The sequence below is a fragment of the Rhinolophus sinicus genome, chromosome 2 (genome assembly GCF_057876585.1).
Source record: "Rhinolophus sinicus isolate RSI-liver-muscle chromosome 2, RSI-T2T, whole genome shotgun sequence".
NCBI classification, from domain to species: domain Eukaryota; kingdom Metazoa; phylum Chordata; class Mammalia; order Chiroptera; family Rhinolophidae; genus Rhinolophus; species Rhinolophus sinicus.
In genome coordinates, this window is record NC_142502.1 from 61,122,303 (window position 1) to 61,134,625 (window position 12,323).

General features: G+C 43.5%; 1 long non-coding RNA gene across 2 annotated transcripts in view; it reads right to left on the reverse strand.

The window, feature by feature from the left end:
* Positions 1–213: 213 nt before the first annotated feature.
* LOC109453526 (uncharacterized) overlaps positions 214–12,323 on the reverse strand; it is a 126,106-nt gene continuing 113,996 nt past the window's right edge. For both annotated transcript variants that reach the window (XR_012496672.2, XR_012496682.2), the window contains exon 4: positions 214–1,309. This is a non-coding gene — a long non-coding RNA (uncharacterized LOC109453526). The remainder of the gene's footprint in view (positions 1,310–12,323) is intronic.

A 12,323-nucleotide genomic window follows, 5' to 3' on the forward strand; every position in this document is an offset into this window, starting at 1 on the left:
TCGTGCCTGTTACAAAGCACTGATGGAGAGTAAGTATGCTCGTCTGAGGACAGCGAGGCCAGGACCAGTCCAAGGCCAGGGAAACAAAAGATGTGAAGAACAGGAAAGACAGATGCCCAATGTTAAAGCATCTGATCGTACTCAGTGGACAGCCATGATTTTACGCACAGGGCTTTAAAGTAATAATTAAACTTGTGTTACTGCAGCTCTCTAACATCAACCCCTTCATCTGTACTAAATCAGATCAGTTGTCTCCTGAACTCAGCACCATTGATTGCTGTTTTCCTCTGTTACACGCTCTCCCATCCCCCTCCAAGTGTTTCCACTTCTTCCTTTGCTTCACATGTTTTTCCTGTTCCAAGGCCAAAACTTATTACACTAAAATTGAACTACTGCACTACTGTCCTGGTTTGTCTTCCTGCCTTCAGTCTTTTTCTTTATCCAATCCATCCTGCATCCCTCATTGAGCTATTTTCTTATGACTCCATTTTCTCATCATGGGAGCTCCATGGATAAGCACAGCAATGGCTTCCTATTGTCCACTGTCTAGGGCTCAAGAATCCTCCTCCATCTGGCTCGCTCATCATTCCTACGGCATCTTTCCCCACCACTCCCTTTGGAGCAACAGCCTCCCTTTGATATTCCATAAGAATGTTTTTCTATGATAACTCGGTCATGTTAAGATTCTGAGTGGTCCCCTCTAGTGGAAAGGAGAACAAAAGGACACTTGAACAACCTGAAAGGGGCTGAGCTGGTGCCTGGAGCTGGGGAAGAGCAGCCATTACTCGGACTTATGATCCATCAGGTGTCTTTGCTCTGCAAGCAAGGGGAGAGTAGAGATACTTGCATCTGAGACTGGAAGCAGGAACTCAGTGGGCTGTTCCATTTGGGCAGAGCCCGGAGACTGAGCTTTCTGTTGGCGAGGGCAGGGACCAGACGCGAAGCCCATGGCTCCACTGCCCACAGGCTCCAGGGAAGGCAAGTCTGATGTCAGTTCAGCTGCCAACACAGAATCATGGGGACAGAGCCAAGCATCACCACCTGAACAAACTGGGGGTGAATACACTTCAGGTGAACGTCACAGATGTAGTAACTCAAGCGCCGTGACGTCTGGGAGGCCGTCTCTGACCATATGTTCTGTCTGTATGACCTCCACTGAGCTCCCGTAGCATCCCCCAGTTAGCTCCAGCATAGGTCTTCGCTCATGGAAGGCAGTTACCTGTTTTCTACCTGTCTCCTCCTTTTCTATGAGAGCTCATTGCAAGATGCCCGGTATGTGGTGCAGCTCAATAAATGAAACCAAGAGGTCCTGAAAGAAAAAGCCAAGGGATGAGTAAGGTGGAGTGGAAGCTTTTCTTATGAGCAGGACATGGTATTCCACATCTTTGCTCCACAGAGCCCAGCTCTGGATTGCTCACCAACAAGGTACCTGCTGAGTAAGTCAGGGACGATAAGCAAAAGCCATTTTCATATTCTAGTCTCTTTCATTTCTTTCTCAGATTAAATGTGAAAGTCCAATACTGTCACTACTATAAGTCTAAAGGCTTTATTTTAAAAACTAATGGTTAAAATGACACCAATCAGATTTTCACGTGGACAGCTTTAGTGCAGCTATCTGAGGTGCAGATCGATATAGCTGAACATTCTGTGTCATGGTGCCCATGACTTTGGGGCATTGGCAAGGTTGTCTGTGACTTGATTTCCAGATGGGGTTACAGCAGCTCCACAGCGGCTCTCCTAATCGGGTGCATTGCGGACGCGAGAGAGGGGCTTGCAGTTGCCTTTCTGTGCAGTTTCTCTCTGATGCTCATGTTCTCTAATGCAGAGCATGGCTTAGACTGCGGGTTGGGGAAATCTGGCCTACAGGGTCTGACTTCAAAAACGGAAAAAAAGAGGGCTCCCATTTCTGGTTTCCACTTTGGCCTTAACTAGCTCCCATTGTGCTCCATATGTCAGGACAGATGTTTCTCACTGCACAAATTTAAAACATCTGAAAATAATATTTTCCTGATTGAGCAGCCATGAGGGAGGGATGAGGCAGCACTTTCTGAGCAAAAGCTTGAGTCAGTGGTGAAGCTCAGAGGCAGCGAGCGTCACGAGGGCCAGGGCCACCACTCACCATAGCTCGTCTCAAATCCAAGAACAACCTACACGTCCACAGGGCAGGGAGCACAGCGCAGTCAGCTCCCGCACCCACCCTCCCCACAGGCCCACAGACACATTTCTCTGCCTGGGGAATAATAAGGGAAAGGAAAAAGCTTTAAAATGAAAAAGAACAAACCATTGATATATATTTCAAAAAGCAGCGTTGAAATATACATATTTTAACAGGTCAGCTTTTGTGATCGTGTCTGTGTGTTTTATAAAATAGTTTTGAGGTCCTGGAGACTCTCATGTACATTGTGGGAGGAAAGGCGGAAAACCCATCCCATAAATTACCCCGATTGGCCTACATCAGGCCTGGCTAGAGACTGGGAAACAGCTCAGATGAAGTATTGCAGTTTTGCTCATGGTATGGTCATGTCATTAATTCCCTGAGAACCATGAAAGGGACTTGCTTGGCCAGGAGATGGAAGGCCTGGGATAGGAGATGTTTGGAGACTTTTGAGTCATGAAAGGGTGAAATGCAGAGAGATCTCTAGTAAAGCCCACAATAGACCAATTAATAACAGACACTGTGCCAGGGTGGCTGAGGCAGCTTCCCATGACAGACAGGCCCCGGGAGGGGGAGCTGTTCTTGGAATTCCTCATTCAGGGAACCTGCAGAGTCAGCACGCAGCCTCCTTGAAAAGCAATTTCAAGTAAGTCAAGAGGGCTGCCCAGGATCCAAAGTGGAAGAAAGCAAAAGAGAAAGAAGGGAGGGAAGGAAGACGGGAAGCAATGCAGGGATAGGCTGGGAGGAAGGTCACCCTGGGACCTGCTCCAGGTCGCACTGTTTCCTCTTTCATCTCAAGTGTCACCTGAGACGTCATATCCCCCTCCTGTACTTTAGTTTTCCTAAGATACCATATTTTTCTTATGTTCTTCCTCCCTGACTGGAACATTAACTCCATGAAAACAGGGAATAGTATTTATCTTGTTCACTGTTCCATGCCCTCTAAAATGAAGTGTCAGAAAAATTGCTCTCATTCCGGATGGACTCTCATGCCCTTGAGCTGATGATGAAGGTGTAATCCATCAGGTGCAGGCGAGGTGGCGGAAGAGGTGGGCAGCCTGGCCTGAAAGCCTGGACTTGTGGGGAGAGGCTACTTTCCCCAGAGGAGGCGGCGACATACAGCTCCCACAACAGTTCCAAACCTCCATGCCCTCTTGGCCGAGCTCAGACTAAATACTCACATTGTGTCATTCAATTCTCACAGCAGCCCTGTGAGGCAAGCCCTATTTTTAACTTTATGTTTTACCTAAGATTACTGGGTAGCAAAGAGGTAAAGAACTAGGTCGAGCCATACGAAACTGCCATTTTTGTACATGAAAATTATCAAATCTCGGCAATATCATATGGCTTAACCTAATTGTATGACCAAGACAATAAATTTCTTAAGCGGCAGCATGCAGATGCTAATGTACATCTGTCCATCTGATTGCAGAGCCCAAGTTCAAGGGCAAAGCCATTCCTGGAGAAAGGAGACCACCGGGACCTCATGTTATTAGATCTCGTTAGAATATTTATACAGTGTGGTCTAGGAGAGAAGAGGGGATTGGAAATAATTGCCTGTGTGAGCTATAGCCATATGGTCTTCCTAAAATACTTCAATTTTAAAATGAAGGCTCCTTATTCAGCCTCAAAAAAGAATTAAATTCTGACACACGCTGCAACATGGATGTACCTTGAAGACGTTATGTCAAGTGAAACAAGCCAGACATAAGAGGACAAACAGTGCATGATTCCACTTACAGGAAGTACTTAGCGTGGTCAGATTCATGCAGACGTAGAGCAGTGTTTGCCAGGGGCTGGCAGGAGGAGAGGGAGGACGTGGAATTAGTGTTCAATGGCTGCAGAATTTCAGTTTGGGAAGATAAAAGTGTTCTGGAGATAGTTATACAACAGTGTTCATATACCTAATGCCACTGAATCGTACACTTAAAAATGGTTAAAATGATAAACTTTGTGTTGCGCTTCTTTTACCATAATGGGAAAGGAAAAAAGCAGCTCTTGCTTCCGTTTGAACTTATCCGGTTATGTTATTATTGGGTATTTTGATGCGAAAAGACAAAGACTATTATTTCATATTTATGCCTTATGACATAAAGTGTATATGTGTCCATGTTACAGGAAAAGCAAAGCGGGTCCTTGGCTTCACATAGGAAAGAATTCAAATGGGAGCCAATACAGAGTTTGAAGTAAAAGTAAGTTTAGTTGGCAGAGAGAAAGTAAGAAAACAAAGGCCACCGCATAGACAGAGTGGCGGTCTCTAATCGCTAGTGGAAGAGAGACCCCCTTCCATCCCCCAGGCTAGGGTTTATATGTGTTTTCTGCTTCCATGGAAAATTCATTGGTGGGGGAGGGGAAAAGAGATGCAAAAATAGGGCAGGTTGGTTTTTAACTCTTGTAAAGCACAAACTGTGTTTAATTTAAGTGTTTGTGTTTAAGCTCTGGACTTAACTGCAGGGATGGTCCTTGTGGAATCTCTAATCATTCAGAGAGATTGCTGTGTGTCACTGATTAATGTCTGCCTGAGTTCAGTGCCTGAGCACGTAGGCAGCAGGGCTTGGGATCTTAGTTCCCTCTGCTGCCTTAGTCCTCATGTCCCTTTCCTATATCATATACAAAGATATTTGCGTGTATGATATGCAAATACTACTACTAATAAAGATAGCAACGTTTACTGAGCACTCACCTTGTGCCAGAATCTGATTAAATGTTGTGCATATACAAGTTATGACACAAAAAAATACAGTGAATGTTTAAATGTAAAAAAATTATTACAGTAAAAGACACATTGCCATTAATCCCTCTCAAAATACTCCCCCTCACTTCTAACACTCTTATCTCATCATTCTTGCCACTTTCTGAAGCAGTCCTGGTAGTTCTCTTTTCGTGAGTGTCTTTAATTGCGCTGTCGTGGCTGCCTCAATATCCTGAATTGATTCAAAACGTTTTCCTTTCATGGTCATTTTGACTTTGAGGAAGAGCCAGAGGTCACATGGTGCCAGATCCGGTGAATTATGTGTCCACACCATAATATTTTTATTTGACAGAAATTGCCATACCGGAAGCGATGTGTGACATGGAACATTGTCATGATGGAGGATGAAATAAAGACACTTATAAAAGAGGACTTCCAGAACTGCTTCAGAAGGTGGCAAGAATGATGGGATAAGTGTGTTTGAAGTGAGGGGGAGTATTTTGAGGGGGATTAATGGCAATGTGTCTTTTACTATAATAAATTTTTTTAATTTAAATAAACATTCAGTGTATCTTTTGATCACACCTCTGTATCAACACAATCAAAGTTCACAAGAGCCCTACAAAACAGGTACTTTGATGACCTCCATTTTGTTTCATATACTCCCCCTTGTAATGCATATACATGTTAGAATGCAGTCACCTTTTTTCCCTACAATGTGGGGATATCCTAGAGAGCTCCAAGAACAAAAGGCAATATTGAAAACTGATTAGAAACAGAGGCTTGGAACAACCCCTGATTCAGGTGGTCAATTTTTTAAGTGAATAACCACATGACCCAAGAAGAGTTCCTCAGGTTTTCTGATTATATTCCTTAATGCATGTGTCACCAGAACTTTAAATATGGGGAAATGAGAGAAAACAAAACAGAAAACAGCACAGTAAAAATTGCTGCCAAAATGCATTCTGATATTTTTGCTAAGTAGAAACATGACTAAATATAGCGTGCAAAAGCTGGCTATATTTAAAAATGGCCCCTTTTTGTTTGTTTCACCCAAGGTGTAGTATCACAAGAAGGTCTCAGACTTTTCAGTTGAAGGAAATTTCACGCAGTGGTTTTATGTAGTCTCGCTGTTGTTTCTGTGGGTAATATTACCTCCCCCTCGCTACTCTCAGCCTAAGCTTATTAGAAGCAGGAATCTCTATAGTTTGACCACAGGATATTTTTAGTTCCTTCTGACAGGATTGGAACTGGGTGTGGGATAGTCAGCTAACAGTTCTCTCTAATTGTCGCACCTACAGCAGAGAAAGGGGGGTGGGGGTGGGGGATGATTGAAGCCCCAGTCACAATCCTCCTGGAAAAGGTGTGATGTCTGTCAGCTCCTCAAGAGTTAAGCAGCATATCTTGCACTTTTCAAAGCCCATTGTTTTGCAAGAAGTCTTAGGTGAAAACAATGAGACAAAAGCAAGCTTTGTAAAAGACAATGACATCCATTCAAATGCCTCTCATTATACTCTCCTATTTTGTAGAGCCTTGTACCCAGAATTATCCTGTTCTATTAATTAGTCTGGTATAGTCTCAAAAAAATAAAAAAATGCTTTTTTCCCCCTTAAATGTGAAGTTGGGGGTGGAGAAAAAAATTAAAGCAGAAAGGCATCCTTTTCAATTCATTCAGTCCCAGCATTCACTGGTTGATGAGATTGTTTCTAGTTGCAGCTCCTTTCAGCTCTTTATGGGGAGAGCCCAAAGATTGCCAGAAGCTCAGATTCCCAAGTGCAAGCTTGAGGTTTACAATAACTCACTTCCCTACAAATGAAATAACTCCCACAATAGAAGACAAAAGGAAATGTCCATCCCTCCTCTCTCCCTACCTCCTTCCCTCCCTCTCTCCCTCCCTTTCTTCCTTCCCTCTTTTTTTAAAGTTGTTGCACATGATTTGTTGCAAAAATCCTGGAAATTGGGGAGAAAAACAGTTGATTAGATCTCTGGTCCATTCTGTTTCCATCTCCTTCAACACATGCCTCAGAGATTAATTCCATCAGATCTTAAATATGGTGAAGGAAGTCATGCCCACCACGTCCGAAGGAGCGAAGCCAACAATTTATGCGATTTTGTGGTCAAGACATTTAGACTTTGGTCTGTGGTTCAACCTTATTACAGTTCAAGTTCACAGGGCTCCTAGTGTGAGGGGAATGGATGGCAGGAAGGAGATCTCTGGGCAAAGCTGATGGTGAGAGAAGAGGCTAGTGGAGGGTCTGGCCGACCACTGAGCTGAGGGTCCTGGGTGGAGGAGAGGGGAGTGATGTTTCAAGACTTCCTGGATCAGGAAGAGGGAGATCAGGGCCCATCAGACTGAGAAACTGAATGTAATGCCCTCTACAAACTGCATTGCAGGAGCAAGCATAAGCAACCTACAACAAGAAAACAGGATAATCTACTACCACGCTCCATGTGAGAAGGTCCAGGTTGATGAGCAGCCCCTGGACCTGTCCATCATGGAGGGTAATTTCCTCCCCGTAGTGGCATCTTTTCACTTAAACAGTTAAAAGCTTGCATATATCTGTATAATCACGGTGCCCCTGGTTTCATCAACCTACAAAAATAAGAGAAGTCATATTTATAATTAGGCCTACACTGCAAGGGCTTTACGCCCCCATTGCATCTAGCAAGAATTCCAGTCTTTTCCAGGGTAGTGCTCTCTAGGTATTCCACAACTTTTCCAGAGCTGCTTTCATGTGTTTAGGAGCTAGTCTTCATTATCATCCCCTTGCAGTGGCTGCAGAAACCCAAAACAGAGCCCTCCATCCCTGATACCATGGTCACCGGCCCACTCTGGCACCTGCTCGGGCAGCTTTCCATTGACAGGGAGCCAGAGTCCACTCTCGCTGAACTCATGGCTGAAAGTCTCAGCAGCCCTGCCATAGGCTATGACCAAGCCCTGTGTCCACAGATCCCCATGTCTCCCTGTCACCACCTCCGCCAACACAGAGCCATCCACCTTCACCAGACCCAGGGTAGGCCTTTGACAATTTTTCCAGGCCAGTGTTATTCCTGGTGGTAAGAGTGGAGGTGCTCTTTCCTGTGAATCTCCAGGGAAGATCCACAGCACCACTGCCTGGGCCCCAAACATCACAGCATTTCGACTCAATGTCACAGCTCTTTCAGTTGCCATGTTTGCAGCTATTTCCCCAGAGCCCATGACAATAGGTGGCTGCCTCAACGAGTTGCTAGTATCTTTCCCTGGATCAGCACTTCCCGGCAAAGATACAGACCCTGGTACTGAGTCCAGCTCACCTCTTCAGACTCCACCTTCCCCGTGGTGAACTTACTACCAAAAGCCCTGTCCTCTCCCTCAAACTTGGATCTGGGACTCTGCATGCCATCAGTCATAGTTTTATGTCTATTTCTCCTTTGTGAAGCTGAGGGGTAGGCCCCTCATCCCATGTAAGTTCATGGAGCGACGGGGGTATATATAAAGCCTCAAATACAAATGGCTATATTGGGGGAGAGATAATGCTTTAAGCATCTGAGCTCCAAACACTGAGTTAGGCCATATTATCCTGGTGCAAAAACAAACTGGTTCAGATTCTCTTTGTGCCCACTCAGACTATGGTTATCAAATGTCTGTGACTATTCATTCATCTATTTATTTATCTAATATTTATTAAACACCTATTATGTGCCTGGCACTATGCTAGGCTTTGGAAATACAAAGATGAAATAAGATAGGGTCCTTCAACTCAAGGAAAAGTCTATGGAAAAAGACAGATACATTAGTCACTTGCAATGTAATGTTGTCATATTTTCTATAATAAGCCTAGTCCATGCTATGGTGAGCAGAAGATGCCTTCTGTCTGGAAGAATCAGGGACCTCAGAGTCAGCTTTTCAGAGTAGAAGACATTTAGGCTGGGTGTTGAAGGATAAATAGGAATACCTTGGCAAGGGAAGTGTAAGGACTTCCAGAGAGAAAGAGCTGGTAATGAGCATTGGCCCAGAGGCATGGGAGTTCATTGCCTATTTAGGAAAGCATTGGAATTAGGTGTGGTTGGCACACTTGGGGAAAGAGAGACTGGAATATCAGGAAATGAAGCTGATCAGATGCACTGGAACAGCTCACAAAGAGCTCAGTATGCATTTCTAAAAACCTGTGTCTTTGTTCAATTTGGAAAACATTTATTAGGCACTACGAGATATCTGGCATTCTGTTGGGCACTGGGCTTGGAAAAATGACTAAAGCATGGTCCCTACCCTTTAGGAGGTTAAAGCACTTGGGGAGACAAACTTACAGAGATAATTTCAATAAAATGCTAGGACAGGGATAACTACAGGGCACTCTGCGGCACACAGACTGCAGGGAGAAGGAACGGGGCATGTCTGGGGTAGGATTCCAGGAAGCATTACTGCTGAAGTCTGATCTTGTGGGATGAGTGTGTATAACCCAGCCACAAACAGGGAGGGAAAACGTTTCAGGCAGAGGGAAGAAAACACAGTGAGCAACAGCATAGGGACAGCAAACAGCATAATTTATTGTTTTTATTTATTTTGGAAAAAGGAGAAGGTCAGAAGCAGCCCAGTTTGGCTGAAATATGAAGTGAGAGGCTGGACATCGCAGGAGGTAAGGATGGGGAGACAGGTAAGAGCTGGGATACCGAGGACCTGATATGCCAGACTAAGACTTTTAGACGTTGTCTCGTAGGACATCGGGAGCCATGGCAAAGCGGCCAGCAGGAGAGCGATGTGATCAGTTGTGCATGTTAGACAGTCCCTCCAGTGGCAGTGCAGGGAAGGACACATCTAGAAGCAAGGACATGAGGCTATTGCAACATCCAGGCAAGAGATGCTGAAGCCTTGAAGGAAGGGAGTGAAGGGGGAGAGGACTGGATTGTTTGCCTCGATCTGCCCTATTGAGTTCATGTCACACTATCATGCTAAATGTGACGCTTTCGGTCCATATCTGTTGTTAGTCCCTATCCCCACTTCTAGCCCCTAGACAGAAAATTACTGCTTTAAGAATGAGTCTAGAATTCATGTTCATAGCAGCATTATTCATAATAGCCAAAGGTGGAAGTAACCCAAGTGTCCATAAACGAAGTGTGGTACATACATACAATGGAATAGTATTTAGTCTTAAAAAGGAAGGAAATTCTGACACATGCTACAATACAGATGAACCTCGAAGACATTATGCTAAGTGAATAAGCCAGACATAAAAGGGCAAACAGTATATGATTCCACTTATAAGAGGCACGTAGAGTAGTCAAATTCACACAGACAGAAAGTAGAACGGTGGTTGCCAGGGGCTGGGGGGAGAGGGGAGAATGAAGAGTTAAGATTTTAATGGGTACAGAGTTTCAGATGAGAGAGATGTAATTTTTCTGGAGATGGATGGAGGTGATGATTGCACAACAAAATGCCACCGAACTGTATACTTAAAAATGGTTTAAATGTTCCGTTTTATGTATATTTTAGCACAGTTTTTTAAAAAGAACATTGAAGGAAAGTAAAGTTATGCAATATTGATGGCAGGTATTGATGTTTTTCAAACACAGAATTCAGAGGTGGATCTGTAGGAACTGGATTCATGGAAATGAAAAAGTGTAAGAGGTAGAATGATATGTAATTGAGTAATCCAGTCCATGGCAATCTGTGGCAAAACCTTTCAAAACCAAGATTGATATAATATACTGTGAACTGTGAGAGTGAGTAACTCACAAATATGATCTTGCACCAGTTCTTTAAAAAAAGAGCGAGAAAGAGTCTAGACCAGCCCACCCTCTGTTTTCGTAAATAAAGTTTTATTGGGACCCCACCACATGCACTTGTGCTATGGATGGTCTGAGGCTGCTGCTGTCCTACTACAGCAGAGTTGAGTAATTGCCACAGAGACTGACCTCAAAGCCAAAGCTATTTACTATCTGGCTCTCTATAGGAAAAGTTTGTGGAACGCTGTTCTAGACATTTGAATATGGACTATATATTAGATTATAGCATTGTATTAATGTGAAAACTGTGATTACTGGTGAGAATGCTCTTGTTCTTAGGAAAGGCGGGCTACAGATTTATAGGGAAACGTTCAAATGATAATATATGGACAAACAGAGATAGATGATAAAATGGTAACAGTGATTCTTGCTGAAGGATAGAAAGGTGTTAATTGTATTATTCTTGCAACTTTTCTAAAGTTTAAAATTTGTCAAAATAAGAGGAAAAAAGCATGAATCTACCTCTAGAGCTCAATTCCTTCTGTGCTTCTCTACAGCTATTTGGACACTGGAGATTTTATGACTTAATATGATTGCAGATTAGAAAAAAGTGTTCAAATCGGATAAGATTATGCCCTCTCTACCCTGTAAACAGTGTATGCATGAGTCACAACCCATTAGCTGTTGGATTCTTTCTGGAGTTAATTTCTTTTTCTTTTGAACAATTGTGTTTTGGATTCTCCACATGCTCAACAAGTAATGCCAGCAGATCCTCTTGTGGGTGGGCTATAAAAATAGCAAGTGAGTGGCACAGATTTCCCTGCTTGTATTCCTATAGTCACACAGAAATGGCATGTTTCTTCTCACGTTCCACTTGCCACTCTACATCTCTACTTATCCCGGGGTTGGACCTGATTCCTATTTGCTATTTTTTGTTTTAAGATCTAAGAATTGACCCCATAGCTCACAAGCTAATTGGAGATATACAACATGTGCCCAGAAAGAGACACTTGAGAACAATTATCAAGGAACGAAAAGTTTTGCCTCAACAATTCCACACCTTGAAACATGTCCTAAAGAAATTCTCAGAGCAAGTTATGAAGTGACACGCACAAGGGTCTGCTTTGCAGTTGGTGGTGGGATAGCAAAGGTCACCTGAGAATCAGTGGGGGCAGAGAGAGGTACAATGTGGTAAATGCTCACGAGTGCTTTGCATCCTTAAGACGTGCACAGTAGGTATGTGCATAGCAACATGTGCAGAGCAAGAGACCGTGCGTGGTGACGAAAATGTGAGAAACAGTGACGCATAAGAATACAAGAGCATTTATGGAAACTAGAAGGACATGCACATGAGACACTGGTACACAGTTTACAGGAACACTGAAAGCGAAGTAATACAGATTAAATACTTTAGAATGGTTGTTCGTGGAAAAGGGGACTGGGATAGAAGGGAATATATGATTTAGTTAAACATTTATAAATTCTTAAAAGAGATGAGGGCTTTGCAGCACTAATAATGACATTCAAGGAAAAGAAAAAATAACTTATAAGAAGAGCCAAGTCGCAACACACAATATGTATGTGGTGAGAGCATGAAGCCAAGAAGTAATCAGAGGGGGTCCCGGTTTATTGGGGATATCTTCCTGGAAAAGGTGACTTTTAGGCACTGTGTTTCACCCTTATTCAATACTACCCCCCACTAGCACTTCTGTTAATCCCACGAAATAGCTATCACCATCACATTAATAATGATAACACTAACCATATTTCGAA